Below are 13,448 nucleotides of genomic sequence, written 5' to 3' on the forward strand. Positions count from 1 at the left end.
TGCAGTCTACTTTTATATCCCTTGCCTCAATATTTTCTGTATATTTACCCACACATGATATTCAATGCAGAGTTGCTGGTACGTGCTACTGATCTGTCTAGGGATATTCATTTGATTCCAGGCACCCTTCAAAACTTGTTTCTAATGCCACCTATATTTGGTGGGATCTGTTGGCGTTTATTGGTTTCAAGTTGCTGTTTTCATTTAGAAAGCAGAACTTGTCTTATATTTTCCTGCTTGCCATTAAAAATGTGCAACAAGAATTCTGTCTCACCTCTCTATCCTTTTCTGTTATTTACTCACCAGTTTTATGTTGTCTCCTGATTCACCATTTTTACAGTACAATTCCGCCCAGGCGAATTATGGCCAGCCAGTCTCCAGCCTATTGTCAAACTCTGCATGGTAAACAAATCCCCCCTTCCTTATTGGAGAGCAGGTCTGAAAAGCACTACCTCTGTTGCTAAGTGCCTTTGCTTTTAATGGCTCAGAAAGGAGAAAAAAGTAATGGGAGACAAGAACAGAAAGTAAAAGGCAGAGAGGAGGTAAGATGAGAAAGGGTGAGAAGGAGGAATGCAAAGGGAGGAAAAGAGAGGTAAGGTATCCAGAGAAAGGATAGAGAATGGAGGGAAAGGAACTGTGCGAACGGGAGAGAATGAACGATGGTGAAAAGGATTAAATATCATAGGGAATGAGGATAGAAAGTGATGGAGCAATGGCATGGATAAGGGGAGAGAAAAGAAAGAAGTTGGAGGTAAAAAGAAGAAAGTGATAGAAGGAGAAAAAGAAGAAAGAAAGGTTGAAAGAAGAAGCTATTAAGGTGTTATGGTTAGGGAAGGGGAGACAAGGATTCAGAATTGGATAAGAGAGCAAAAGAGGAACGGTAGGAAAAGGAGAGAGGGAAGTTGGTGTATGATAAAACAAGCATGGTATAATGCACCATTTTCTACATTATTGTTTTCAAATAGTTATTTGGTGAGAAATCTCCCTAAGCTCCCCTTACTAGCTGTTGGGTTAGCTCACTGTGATCACTCGTGCCAGCATGGTGGCTGGTATGACATAATTTGTCAGAGCTACTTTTGATTCCCAGTCCAGCCTTGACTGGGATTTAATGCCCAGAACACAGGTATAACTTTGTCCTTCGGGCATCATGGTGCCACCCTCCATTTTTGTGGCAGCTGAGGTAGTACAAATGCTTTTAAATGTAGGTTGTGCATGTGCTTGTGGGTAAGAGTGTAACCATTAGAGCGAACGCTTGTGTATGTGTGGACGTTTGTGTCTGTGTGTGTCAGCATGTGTGTGTCTGTGTGAGCGAGACTTACTGACAAATAGTGAGTAAGTGAGTGAGTGAGTGCGATTGGGTGTTAGTAAGTGAGTCAAGAAAACATGTGAGTCAATGTTAGAGATTTTGAGGGTCAGTTAGTGAGTGATAGTGAGTGGGTGTAACCACAAGTAAGAACGAGTGAATGAGTAAGAGAGAATAAGTCAGAGTGAGTTACAATTAAGGTTAGAGCATTAAAGAGAATGTGCTTGTGAGTTTGGAATGAATAGGAATAAGAATAGGTGGGAGAGAGGGCAAATGAGTGAAAGGAAGAGAATGCAAGAAAGTGAGAATGAATGAGTGCAAATGAGTGAGAGCAAGTGTCAGTGAGTGAGAACGAGTGTGAGTGGCTGATTGTAAATGAGACTGGGAATGTAGTGCCATGCTCGTGAGTCTTAGATTTGCCAAAGTATATTAAAGAAATGATTGGCTTAGATAGGCACCCATGGCAAAATACTTGTGCCGGTGTACCGAAAACAGGTCTGATCACTGCAGACACCTTTGGTAAAATATTTGTACTGGCATACTAGAATTACATCTTGGTGCAATTGGTCCATGGTGAAATACTGGCGCTGGCAGATTGTAGTATTTCTTAGCATATAGTGGAACCTTGGAAAAACTTTGGTGCTGGTACTTGAGGAACGTATTGGCAGAAGGGGAAGTCATGACAAAATGCAGGTGCTAGCATAATTAGAGGTATTACCTGGCATATGACACAATTCTAAACCACAAATATCATGATACAGAAATATTGTGTCAAAAATATCAATTACAAAAATATTGTTTTCCTAGACATATAATTGTAAGTACCCAAAGAGCAATAAACAAATATTATTTGACACTTATATCGAAAACAATGTGTGTTGTAATATGTATGTAGTTAAAAACAGTAAGGGCTTGGTTACGAGTACAGTGGTCCTGGGGCTGCCATACCCATGGGATGGGATGAACACTGCATCCTCATCGGTCTGATTGCCAGATTACAAGGAAGGCAGTCAGACCACCACAGGACCGATGCAACTGCCAATCTTGGATCCATTGTTGACGGCGATAGGGAATGCCGTGATCAATCGCAGAGGTGCTGATGGCTTCACCACCGTGCTGATCACAAACTGCCTTTCCACCAAGGTTTGAATGGCTGGGACCCCACTGTATAAATCTTGGCAAAAACGCAGGGAAGGGGCCTCAAACAGGACCCCAGGGCAACTTTAAGCCCATTGGGTAGTGTGGCCGGAGGGCACATGTTGTGTGACCAAAGATGCATCTGGCACTGCACTACAGCGGTATGTGCTTCAGGCTCACTTTCTGAGCTGAAGAACGCTGCTGCAGTGACACCACCGCAGACGCAATCCTCAGCCCGGGAGTAGTGTTGTAATACGGGGATGGGGAGGCCGTTGGCTTAGCGACCTCCTCCCGACCACCGTATTGGAAGTCCAGCAGTTGGCCGGCCGACCGGCGACGTCATAATTAGGGCCTAATTCTTAAATAATTTAGCATAGAATATTAATATAATTTAAATGAGATGTAGTTAAGTAATATCTCAAATATATACATATATACTTATTTAAACAAACACACACACCTATACATGTATAAGTTAATGTTTATATATGCAAATATCATGTAAAACTATTTTAACACATTAATTCTATTTATCATTTTCTATATTTGTAATGTATTAATATAATATATATATAAATATATAACTTTATTTCAGTTAAAAGCTATAAAAGCGATTACAAAATAATAAATACATATGTTCAAAAAATTCATAAAGGACATAAAACATGATAAAAATCGATCCGCAATGTCACACAGTTAATAACCTATCATGTATGGCTGTGATGGCAGTCTCTCTAATAAGTCCATTACTATTCTGTGGAATCTTATAAGTCATGAGTCTTACAAGTCACAGTTCCAACCAGGTGTCTTAGTAGAATTACAACCAATCAAATGTGGACTCTCCCTAATTCTCAGTGCCCAGGCACATTGTAGGAACCTTGTTACTGCAAACACAACTTTGTCGCTGAGCTCACTTGTCTAAATACAGAGTGATTCCCTGTAGTTTCTTACTCCATGGAGCCTACATAAGGGAATAATCCACTTCCTCCTGGGAGTTGAGTATTTTTGACAAAAAAATAAAAAATGGGTCAGGGTCTCAACTTGCATCAGGCAGTAATAACAAAAGCAAGAAATACAGTTAGCCTTATTCCACTCCACAGAGTTCAGTGGCAAAATCCCCAATCTGAATTTAATAAGAAGGCTTTTAATATAGGCCGGTTTTATTTTTTCCAAGTAAGATTCAAACTTCGGCGAACATATGTGATTTACAAATTGGTCTGTTCTACTACCTGGTTTCGAACCACGCCACATCTGAGTCAAGACCATCTCCCAGTAGCATTGCTTTATACGTTGTGTCGCTTCCTTTGTTAAAAGATGGGGAGATCTCCACACCTCCTCCATTTTAATACAGTGGCACATGTCCTTAATGTATTTTAAATAGGAGATTGATACCTCACCATTAAATGCTATTAGCTCCACTACAGCTGAATGATAAGAGACCAAGGGCTCAGAGGACCAGAGGTGCACCCAATAGATAAGCGGTCTCAAGGCAATTACCTTGTAGATCTGATTGAGTGCTAGATCAAACTTTAGAGGGATTAGTGACATACTTGTTGGTAGGTGTAACAAGGAACGGATAAACTTATTTTCAACCAGGGTCAGTTTCTGAGAATTACAGTGACCCCAGAGTTCGACGCCATAAATTGGAAGTGTCACTGCAGCAGATTTGTATACCATGACAGCTGCCAAGATTTGCCCTCCCATAGCATTTTTAATTTTCTTTCCGATCACCACTGACCGCTGCTGGAGGGCAACAACACTCTTCTCAATTTGTGCCGACCATAAAAGATTGTTAGATAATCTTATCCCCAGGTAGTCAAATTGACTAACCTGTTCTATGGATAAGCCCCCAACAGTCATTTTCCCCCTGAATGTCCTATGCGGATTTAAAGCCATGAACTTGTTTTTCTGGATTAATTTCAAGGCCCCTTTTCTCGCAGAACGTGATAAATGAATCCAGTTCGTTTTGGAGTCCCACTGGGGTTCTTGACATCAGCAAGGTGTCGTCTGCAAACATAAGAATTGGGACAGATAGTCCTGCTAGCTTAGGAGTGTCGTGATTGCACCTCATTAGCTGGTCTACTGCACCATTGATATAGAGGCTAAGCAGGGTGGGGCCAAGACAAGACGCTGTCTAACCGTTCGTGCAATGGTGATTGAAGATGTCAGATCACTGCCTTGAGTCCGATTGCCCTTGCATATGTTTTATCAGCCTCAGCAGATCCCTGTTTAGATTATAAGATTCCAGGATGCTCCATAGGAACTCACGAAGAACCAGATCAAATGCAGCCTTTAAATCAATAAATGCGACCTACAGACAATCCTTTTTTAATGTTAGGTACTTTCAACATAGAAGTTTCAATTTAAGAACCTGATCTTTTGTGCTGACCCCCTTCCTAAACCGGCCTGAAAATCTGAAAGGATCGAGTGATCATTGATCCAAGAATGCAACCTAGCTAAGACCTGTTTGAGGAATACCTTTTGACTAATGTTAATTAGGCTTATAGGTCTATAATTACCTGGTAAATATCTTTCCCATTTTTTATTATTAGGGACTATTGTTGCTCCTCTCCACGTAGGGGGGAAGTCACCTCCCCTCAAAATGGCGTTGCTTAAAGTATTTGAATACAACGTCCAGGTTCCAGGGCATGATAAATACAAGTCACCAGGTATACCGTCTGGGCCAGGGGCCTTCCCTTTTCGCAGTGATTGAAGAGCCAAAACAGTTTCTTTCAGAGTGAGAGGGGCCAGATCAAAGCTGGGTGAGCCTCTATTAGTGGCAAGTGAATTGAACATAGTGTAGTTCTCTGTGGGTATTGGTGGAAATACATTGCTACTTGGCCTACTCTGTAAAGGTCCTCAAAGTGTGACACCCAACTTTCAGGCTGGATTTATGGAACACTCTTGTCTTTCTGGGGGTCTTTCCTCACTGCCACCATCTTCCAGAACAATTTGGTGTCGCCGTCACGAAGGGCATCGACCAGAGTGGCCCATTCAGTGTATTCCCACTCGTTTTTAGCTTTTTCCAAGGTCTTTTGTATAGGTTCCTTGCCACCCTTCTCTCAGAATTATAACTTATTTGTAAGGCTCTCAGCAACTGGGATTTTGCCTGGTGACAAGAACCTTTAAACACCTCAGTGATCTACCCATGCCTTCTCCTCTTTTCCTTACTACCACAAAGAACAGTCTCAGCCGATTCAACAGGCAGCAGTGTAGCGGGATAAAATCCACAAATAAGAAGTCAATAGACTTCAAGGGGGCTAGACTCTCTTTGACTATGTGATAGATTACAACCTGGACCTTTGTGTCATTTGCCATCACTGCCCACTTAACATTCTTATTATCATTAGTTGTCGTTGCCCGTCACCCACTGAGGAAAATTATTACTTCTGAATAGTGGGCTGTAAAGACTACAAAAGGGCTTGATGGTTGCTGTCAGCCCTGAGAATAACTGCCATATCACTAGGGGATTGCCAAAGCACATTGTCTGCGAAAATGTAATCTAAAAGACTCATGTAAGTTTGTTTTTTATACATGGGCGCAGCCGGGGTTTCTGTCTTGGTGTTCCCATTAGCCTGCCTTAGCCCTACATTGATTAATAAGTTCTCTAGCAGGGCTGCCACTCCCACAGTATGCCGTGTCACTTTCTGCACTGGGCCTGATTTGTCCCAAAGGTCTACATACTGATTCCTTGCTTGTAAGGAGTCTTCGTTGACGCTTAGTTGCATATTGCAATCCCCTTCTATGATTAGGCCCCTTCCCCAGTCAACTGAATCAGGAAGTGCGAGAGATAGTTCAACGTGGAGTTCCGTGAGCTTTGTGATGCGGGTCTGATGTAAATATGCGAGAACACTCCCTTTGTTTCCTAATACTCAGGTCCACAGCCAAGATGTTGCTGTTCGAGCTGAATATCTCTTTTGCCCTAGGGAATAGGTCTTGTTTTAGCCAGATTACCAACCCAACCGTGGCTCTCCCAGATAGAGATGGGAGAGCAAGCTTCTGGAAAGTCAGATAGCCCATTCTATGCGTCACTTGTGGTGCCCATGTTTCCTGGAGTAAAATAATTTGGTGCTGGTCAAGAAAATTACACAATTCTGGGTCTCGTATTTTTGATTTCAGACCTGCCACGTTCCAAGATAAAAGTTTTATTTGATGGTCATCATGCCCTCCCATCTCCCACCCCTGCCCCAGTTCCTTAAATAGATTGGTGGTTACTTCACTCCCCTTCTGGTCCTGGTGGACACTGAAGGTATTCCAATATATTGTTTCCTTTGCTCCCGCACTGCTGGCTATAAGCCTAGTTGGATCATAACTCACCAAAGGGTTGCTAGATGTAAAACGCGTGGCCAGTGTGGCTGGAGGCCGGGCCTTTAGTCAGTCAACTTTCGATGTTTCACCCATTGGGCCTGAGTTTAAACAATGTGAGTGTTCGGGGTGGAATTCTTTGATTGTTCCTGCAGCAAAAGACACCAGTTTGAAGGGGAGTTGTTAGATTAAGGCTTATTTGTGACGTGGTACAGTCTCTTGCTCTTTGATCAAGGGATAATAATCCCTCCACTAAGTTCTGATTAACTAATTTCAAGACTATAAAGTCTAACCCTTTGACTAAATATGTCTGAGCGTGGATTATGTCTTCTCGTAGGATTGATCTGCATTCCCTTGTTTACCTGATCCAATGGATTACTTTGCTTTTAAGTGAATCCCAGAATTCATTTGATCCCTGGGTTAACTTGGGGACATTCGTCAGATATAAATCACACTGGCTTCCACCATTATGAGTCTGGGAAGGTTTCCATGGTTTGTCTCCATTCCTGTTACCTGCCACTCTGGTTTATGGTGAATGACTTGTCCATCCACTCCTGTTAAATTGATGCCACTTAGTTGTGTTGTGGCTACAGCTGGAACTACAAGCGCCTTCGGATAGTGTTTCCCACGATTTTTCATTGGCATCGTATTTACTCTCTCTTCCCTGCGCTCTCCAGGGGAATGTAATGTACTGGATTGAATTAGTGGAAGAGGGGGCCGCTCGATTTCAGGCACGGGTGACATTTTCCTTATCTTCTCAATTATAACAGTTATACTGTCCAATTTCCCATGTAGCATATTGCTCATAGATATCATATAGTCTTGTAGAGTCATGATCTCACCCCTCAGATTTAAGATTTAATTGGGTCCCAACAGAGTCTTCCCCCAGATTGTCTACTTGGTTGGGCGTCTCCTCAATTCACATGGTTTTGCCATCATCATTGCTGGTTATTAACTCTGCGAGTGGTGCAAAATGATTAGAGCCCTCTATAGTGGGTTCTGTAAGCACTTGTGTAGTTGACAGCCTCTCTTGTGGATTATTGGTAGGGGATGCAGGGATTATAGAAGAAGTGACCTCTTGGTAATTCCTCTTTTTTGATTTAGCCTGCGACCCATACTTAAAGGTACAAAGAATGACTTAGGGCCTCTTTACAACCCTGGCGGTCAAAGATCGCCAGGGCTATTCTGGACGTTGCACCGCCAACAGGCTGGGGGTGCAAACTAGCAAATTACTAATGCGGCATAAGCACCGGGGTCTCAACGCCGGGACCGGCAGTTTTCCGCCACGTTGGTCCCGGTGGATTTAATCCTCCAGGGCAGCGCTGCTTGCAGCTCTGCAGAGGGGATTACGAGTCCCCCTCCCACTAGCCTTTTATTGGCGGTAGGAACCGCCATGAAAAGGCTGGCGGAAAGAGGAGTCGTGGGCCCCTGCACTGCCCATGCCTTTGGCATGGGCAGTTCAGGGCCCCCCTGGCACAGCCCCGGAAAGCTTTTCACTGTCTGCAGAGCAGACAGTGAAAAGCACGACGGGTGCAACTGCACCCGTCGCACCACTGCAACACCGCCGGCTCCATTTGGAGCCGGCTCCGATGTTGCGGCCGACATCCCCGCTGGGCCGGTGGACGGAAACTCGGTTTCCGCCCGTCCAGCCCAGCAGGGATGTCGAAATGGACACCGCAGGAGTGGGGCCGCATTGGTGGCCGCGCAGCAGTTGCATGTTGTAATGAGGGCCTTAATGTCCTTCGTCAATGCGTCAGCCCCCTTCTTTCCAGAAATTTTGGACTTTGAGGCTAACAGGCTTTCCACTTCTTCAGTAAGTTCATATATTTGGTCCATGGCACAGTTCTCTACGGAATGTCTAGGCAGCTTTCTAGTCCCTCCCAACCCGTTTTGGTTACCCCTGGTTTCCTTTTTCCCATTCCTGCACACAGTGCCTAAAATCTAAATAGTTTCAAGTGACCCCCTTCAGTAACCTAGGGAGGAAGGCACTTAGGAAGCTGAAGTTTAAACGTTAAATGTTTTGCAGTAACTCACTGATGTAGAAGGATTACTGTTAAAGGTCCAAGAGGTTGAGCCCCGCCCTGCCTCTTCCTTGCGCTGACAGGCCCGGTAGGGCCGGCCCTTGGCCCAGGCTTTGCCTGGGCACGTCTCGCGGCGCGGGAAGAGTGGTGCACTAAGTAGCGCATCTGTTGGCTGGTAACCAGTGGCTCTAGCGCTACCCCCGACGTCCCTGGGGCAGCGCAGCAGGCAATGAGCGTCCTGCGGTGCAGGAAGACTGGTGCGCTAAGTAGTGAATCTGTTGGCTGGTAAATGGTGGCTCTAGCGCCGCCCTCCTCATATACATATATATATATTTTATATATATATATATATATAAATATATCTATATATATATATATATTTACATAAGCGTAAATAATATAGAACAAAGAAACTGCAAATAAATGTAAAATGTTTCCAATTTAAATATACATAAATAGTAAACAATAGATAAAAATATAGTTAACTAAAAATATATTAAAAAACTACATACATTTATACACATAAATAATATAAAATTAAATACACAAACACACAATAGTAATACATACTTACAAAATATTAATAAAATTATTAAACTGTAGCAAAATAAATATACTACTCCCATTCTAATCTATACAACAGTAGGGAAAGCATTGGACTCAGGAGTTGTAAAACTTACTAGTCTCACCCCAATCTCTGCAACAACAGAGAAATCATTGGACACCAGAAATATAAAATGTATTATTCTCACTCCGGTGTATGCAACAGTAGGGAAAGAGTAGTACTCAGAAGAAGTAAAATGTACTATTCCCACTCCAGTTGGTGCAATGCCAGGGAAACCATTGGACTCATGAAGTGTAAAATTTACTATTCCCTCTCCGAGGACGGGTAAGCGTTGGACACCAGAGGGGTAAAATGTACTTTTCCCACTCCAGTGTGAACAACAGTAGAGAAAGAGTTGGACTCAGGAGGGGTAAAATGTACTATTCCCACTCCAGTCAGTGCAGCAGTAGAGAAAACATTGAATTCAGGAGGAGTAAAATGTACTATTCCCACTCCAATCTGTGCAACAGAAGGGGAAGCTTTGTACACCAGGGGGGTAAAATGTACTTTTCCCACTCCATTGTGAGCAACAGTAGAGAAAGAGTAGGACTTAGGAGGGGTAAAATGTACTATTTCCACTTCAGTCAGTGCAGCAGTAGGGAAAACATTGAATTCAGGTTGAGTAAAATTTACTATTCCCACTTCAGTATGTACAAAAGTAGGTAAAGTGCTGGACTCAGGAGTGGTTACATTTACTATAACTACTCCAATAACTGCAGCAGGAGGGAAACCATTGGATTCGGGAAAGGTAAAATGTACTATTCTCACTCCAGTACGTGCAACAGTAGCACAAATGTTGGACTGGTAAATGGTGGCTCTAGCGCCGCCCTCCTCATATACATATATATATATATGTATCATATATATATATATATATATATATATATATATATATATATATATAAATACATTTACATAAGCGTAAAAAATATAGAACAAAGAAACTGCAAATAAATGTAAAATGTTTCCAATTTAAATATACATAAATAGTAAACAATAGATAAAAATATAGTTAATTAAAAATATATTAAAAAACTACATACATTTATACACATAAATAATATAAAATTAAATACACAAACACACAATAGTAATACATACTTACAAAATATTAATAAAATTATTAAACTGTAGCAAAATAAATATACTACTCCCATTCTAATCTATACAACAGTAGGGAAAGCATTGTACTCAGGAGTTGTAAAACTTACTAGTCTCACCCCAATCTCTGCAACAACAGAGAAATCGTTGGACACCAGAAATATAAAATGTATTATTCTCACTCCGGTGTATGCAACAGTAGGGAAAGAGTAGTACTCAGAAGAAGTAAAATGTACTATTCCCACTCCAGTTGGTGCAATGCCAGGGAAACCATTGGACTCATGAAGTGTAAAATTTACTATTCCCTCTCCAAGGACGGGTAAGCATTGGACACCAGAGGGGTAAAATTTACTTTTCCCACTCCAGTGTGAACAACAGTAGAGAAAGAGTTGGACTCAGGAGGGGTAAAATGTACTATTCCCACTCCAGTCAGTGCAGCAGTAGAGAAAACATTGAATTCAGGAGGAGTAAAATGTACTATTCCCACTCCAATCTGTGTAACAGAAGGGGAAGCTTTGTACACCAGGCGGGTAAAATGTACTTTTCCCACTCCAGTGTGAGCAACAGTAGAGAAAGAGTTGGACTCAGGAGGGGTAAAATGTACTATTTCCACTTCAGTCAGTGCAGCAGTAGGGAAAACATTGAATTCAGGATGAGTAAAATTTACTATTCCCACTTCAGTATGTACAACAGTAGGTAAAGTGCTGGACTCAGGAGTGGTTAGATTTACTATAACTACTCCAATAACTGCATCAGGAGGGAAACCATTGGACTCGGGAAAGGTAAAATGTACTATTCTCACTCCAGTACGTGCAACAGTAGCACAAATGTTGGACTCAGAAAAGGTAAAGTATACTATTCCCCCTACAGTGTGTAAAACACTTGGGAAACTGTTGGACTCAGGAGAGATCAAATTTACCCTCCCTAAAACCTTGTTCTTTTACCACATGGGAAATAACATGCCAGCCTCCTGAGTTTAGGAGGTTGGATCGCGGCACTCTGATCGCTATACTTAGAGAGACGCGTAAGGTTCGGATCTCGAGCCTGTGCCCCTCGTGCTGGGCTTACAGAGGTCTTTTTAGTGTATAAGAACCGCCTTGATCTGTGTTTGAGAATTAATCTGTACATCGAACACTTCATGTCCTTCGCTTATTTGCCTTTTAAATTTCGGCTGAGCTTGACTGTAGTCACTTCCAACTGTTAAACAATTAGTGACAGCATCTCTTAACCTCCATGAGTTCCCCACTATGTTTGACAACGACGAGTTGCAGTAAAATGATGTGGGTTGATTATTAGAGTCACTTTGAATAGATGGAAATAACACCTTTTTCATATTATTATTTCATTTGTTTCCCATTACTATTGAATATGTTTAACATTCTTTTCCATTTGATGGTTTGAGTTTCGATACTATAACATAGGTGTTTGTCCCCTTGCTGTTTTTTCTATTTGACGAGTAGTGTGTTTGTAAGCCTGGCTAACGGCCTGCGTGATCCCATGAAGCCCTGTCTCAATTTGGGAGGGTAAGCCTATCTTTGTTTATTTATTTGACATGGGTGTGCCATCACCAACACCATCAACTTGTGTTACACAGTTTGTCATATGTGTATTGTTTTCCTGTTGAAACAAGGGTATTTGGTACATAACCCATATATTGATATCTTTTATACTTCTCCAGGGTGACGAATAGGAACAGAAATCCCGGGTCAGATTGGACTCGTGTAAGTGACTGATGATACTTTTTGACTGTCAGTTATAGAGTGAAAAAGTCAATTTAGTTTATAGTTGGAGAAGTTTAGAATACATTAAGTCCTGAAGAAGCGTCATTGGATCCTTGTGGACCAAGGAGATGCAAAACATGTTGACCCTAGTTTGAGGTAGGTCTGGTAGTTCCTGACCTCCTGCTTATTGAATATAGTGTTAGAGAGTGGTCGAGCATCATCTCTATCTCACTCTCTAGTTACATTTTTAATCTTGGCCATCACCCCACACAGACAAATAAACATAGTACTTAGTGAGGGTCTTGAGACAATTTTACTCTGTTTCTTTGAACTCTCCTCTTTTTTCTCCTTACTCACTTGCGGGGTATTGTGGCATCATCGAGAAAAGATCTCCGGCAAAGAGCCCCCCTATGAGAGGTGCCCGTCAGACATTGCAGCGCCGGTCTGACGAGGAGCTCGTCCGATGATGACGCATGACACCCAACAGGGTGTGTGAGGACTCTTGCTCCTAACAATTAGGACTCCCTAGTGTTCACCCTTTCTCGCTTTAATTTTGGAACAGTGTATTGCATTATATAGTAACTTCCATTGGAGGGTATACACTGGACCATTAATCCTCTGAATCCCCCTCTCTTCTTGATGACTCACTCCCGGTACACCAGCAGATCCATTCATGTGGCCAATATGAGGCTCTAGTAGCAAAACCTTCGCCGATTGCCTCAATCCAATGACTAAATCAGAAATAGGTATTGAGGTAAATTCATGAACTAGTCCATTTGTGCATTTAGCATCATTGTAAATGTGGGTCTGACTCATGACAGGTTCCTTACTCCCACAGTTCTGTTGTCACCTTCACAGAAGTCATATTTGTCTGGTAGAGGCTTATTGCGCTCATGATAGTCCCAGAGTGCAGTGTGTTGATTTCTGGGAGGTCATGGCATGTGACTCAGTAGCTTGGTCACACAGCAGATATTGTACAATGCAAACCTTTGTATGGTGGATGCCATCTCTGTAGGATAGACCCATATGTCCAAAGGAGTGTTCTGTGGTACAGGTACCTACCACAGAACCCACCCTCTGAAGTGTCATGGGTCTGCATTTGGTAGGCCACTTGCCCACAAATGCACAAGGAAGACACTTTATGTACTCACCATGCCAGAGCCTTCATTGTCGATCTAGTGTAAGGATGAAGTCTGTAGTATGGTAGTTGTCTGTAGGGACTGTATTCAGTGAGTCAATCTCACAGACTGTGAATG

This window comes from Pleurodeles waltl, chromosome 6, assembly GCF_031143425.1.
Source record: "Pleurodeles waltl isolate 20211129_DDA chromosome 6, aPleWal1.hap1.20221129, whole genome shotgun sequence".
NCBI classification, from domain to species: Eukaryota; Metazoa; Chordata; class Amphibia; order Caudata; family Salamandridae; genus Pleurodeles; species Pleurodeles waltl.